General features: G+C 28.6%; 1 long non-coding RNA gene across 2 annotated transcripts; it reads left to right on the top strand.

Annotated features, from left to right (window-relative positions):
• The first annotated feature begins 768 nt into the window (after positions 1–768).
• LOC132745325 (uncharacterized) lies at positions 769–2,468 on the top strand. Of its 2 annotated transcripts, none has more exons than XR_009627823.1 (3): positions 769–930; positions 1,307–1,416; positions 1,750–2,467. It is a non-coding gene; the product is annotated as an uncharacterized LOC132745325 (long non-coding RNA). The 2 variants fall into 2 exon arrangements; XR_009627824.1 differs by lacking the exon at positions 769–930 and adding an exon at positions 1,000–1,028 and having other exon boundaries at positions 1,750–2,468.
• The last annotated feature ends 456 nt before the right edge of the window (positions 2,469–2,924 follow it).

Below are 2,924 nucleotides of genomic sequence, written 5' to 3'. Positions count from 1 at the left end.
TGTGATGTGTCCCTTTTCTTTTAAAAGTACAAAATTAAGCTAGAATCTGCCGTTGTAAATTGTTTGATAATTTGCTTAATTATTTGATAATTTTGCGTATTTTTCCAAAAATGTATAGATGAGAAAATAAGTGTGCTATTGTGCAGCATCTTAAGATGGGTCATGAAACATATTTATTTTATTTTCTAGTATATGTATGATAAGAGAGTCTTTAGCTTTCAGCCTTGATATCTTATTAATTATATGACATGTTCTCAAGTTAATGACAATTTAACATGATATTGCATGGGGCCTTTTCCTTCTCAGAAATATCATAGTATGCTCTTTTGAGATAATTTATAGTAAAGTGTCACACTATTATATTTAATAGATCTGATACACACATCAACATGACAATGGTCGTTACAATATGCTTTATATGTGTTTATCCATAATTCATCAAAAATGAATACTTAAAGCTTCATTTAAATGACTGTCTCCCAATTTTTGTTTGCAATTTAAAGATAAAGTGTCAACCAATTCGTAAATATGATCAACCATAAAAAGGTCACATAAAAAAGTAAACAAAAAAAGTTAATATTTTGAAATTACTTTTGACAATGATGTGTAACAAAATAAGAAGAAGTAAACGCCTAAGTGAGATAATTCACATGTTGCATTGAAAAATTTGTGCGAGAGAGATCAGTATACGATACGACACATTATACGCGATCTGTTAATTCTCTTAACGAACAATGTCTGTAATAATTCCTATAGGGCCCGTAAGTCTCGTTTACTTTCACTTTCGATTTACCACTTCCGGGTACATCGGCAGACTTATTTACCGTTACGCATATAGGTAACCCGAAGAACTCGAGGGATATAGAAGTTAAATTTGTTTCGGTCCTCTTCAGATTTGAAGGAATAAATAGCACGGGTCAAAAAATGCAGGTAGGTCAATTATCTGACGGAAAAACTAGGGATTTATAGAGTTTAATAAAACTAGTTTATTTTCGGATAGTGACAGTTGTTTCGGATATTTTGTCAAGGTAGTGAATTCTAGTTGTTTAGCTTTTAGTATTGTTTTAAAACTACTGATGTGAGAAATTAATTCAAACCATTTTAACTTATTGAAATAAACAATGGAGAAACACTTTACTTCTAGTGTATATTAATAATACAAAATTCGGACATTGCACAGTAATTCGGATATTTTTTCCTTTCCATTTTATTCTAGTTCCTTTTTCAATTATATATACATGTTAATATGGTACCTAGCAAATAATGATTGAATTAAAAAATATAATATTTGATTAAACCATTTCAGATGTATAGACAAGGAGGTATATGACAAGTATAGAATATACAGTTGTTCAATATGGACCATTAATCAACTGTTTGCACTGCCTATGATCCTGAAATATCTATACATCAAAGGTAAATACATGTAAAATAATTGATCAATTTTTAGTTGAGATCGGAAAGATAAACAATTATCAAAATATATTATTATAATTTAATAACTTTTGGATTTCACTGCATGATAATTGATAAGTAAATAAAACATTAAAAATAGTCATGTTTCACATTCAAGAAGATCAATATTTTTGACTGTTATATATTATGTGTTGTTGTTTATCTTTAATGTTTATTTACTTCAAATATGAATTTTTTTCTGTCAATCATGACCAGCTTATTAAATGTAATGTAAATATCATTTCTAGTGTCTTACACTTGTAACAACATATTTATTGATTTTTCATTCTGCAGATAAAAAGGGAAAAGATGAAGGAGGATTTGTCCATGAAGACCTTTATTGCAACTACCATCTTCCAGTTCCTTAATTTGAGAATGATATCAGAGAACACACAGTTACAGTGAAATATTAGTTTAATATAAGCCACTGAAAATAGTCAAATGTACTTTCCTGAAGAAGATGAATGACATCCAGCACAAAAATCTTAATGTATAAAGAGTATGATTTATGGTGTTTGACACTATGATCTTGTTAACATGTTAATGTCACAATGATAGAAACAGAGTAAAATATCCACATTTCATTGCAGTTTTAAGTATTAAAACTAGATACTCTATATATACCAAAGCTGATAACACACCAGAGATAAGGTTTTTTCATGGAATCACAGTAGAGTCATGTGACATTATGGACATTAAATGACTATGAAGTAAAGATTAGCAAAAATATTATATATCTTCTACTACTAATATTGTGAGGTAATCATTGATAAGCTCACAAATTTGCAATCAAAGCTTTGATATCAAGCTGAACATTTTTCAATTAGAATATGATTTATAACTCTATGATAATTTGTTCATGTTAATTTTCAAAGTCTTTACATTTGTAAAAGGAAATATTCTTATTCTTGTATCAGTAGACATTCACAGTGTAAAGTTACATTGTCCAAATAACTAATAATAATTCCATGTGCTTTCCTGAAGTTTTTCTTCCACTGGAAAATCAGTGTGATATATATGCTAAGCAGTGCACTATAAATTGTGTAAAAATAAAAGTGTATTAAACTTATGAACTGTTTTTTGTTTCTACTATTTGGCATGTATCTATAACAGTGTTTGATCATAAGAGTTCATCTGCAAAATAAGTGTCACTGTGTACTTTAATTCTCTAACAGCAATGGCTAGATTGCTTGAATATGCAAGCATTGACTATATTAAATACTATGCATGTCATTTGAATTTTGTCTGTCCTGAAATTGAAACAGACACTATCTAAATAATATTGATTAAAAGTTCTTGACAGCTCTTCAATGACTACATTTACACATATGTACATGGACAAAAGTTAAAAGCATTGTGTGTTGTTTTTTTGTTTTTTTTGAAACATTGACAATTTTGAAACAGTTCCAATTGGTATATTAATGTATCAGTGATGTAATTGTTTTGTATCAAGTGCAAACCCTAAGTTT

This window comes from Ruditapes philippinarum, unplaced genomic scaffold (genome assembly GCF_026571515.1).
Source record: "Ruditapes philippinarum isolate M1 unplaced genomic scaffold, ASM2657151v2 ctg10506_1_1_1_1, whole genome shotgun sequence".
Lineage (NCBI taxonomy): Eukaryota > Metazoa > Mollusca > Bivalvia > Venerida > Veneridae > Ruditapes > Ruditapes philippinarum.
This window is presented reverse-complemented; position numbering and strand designations above follow the sequence as displayed.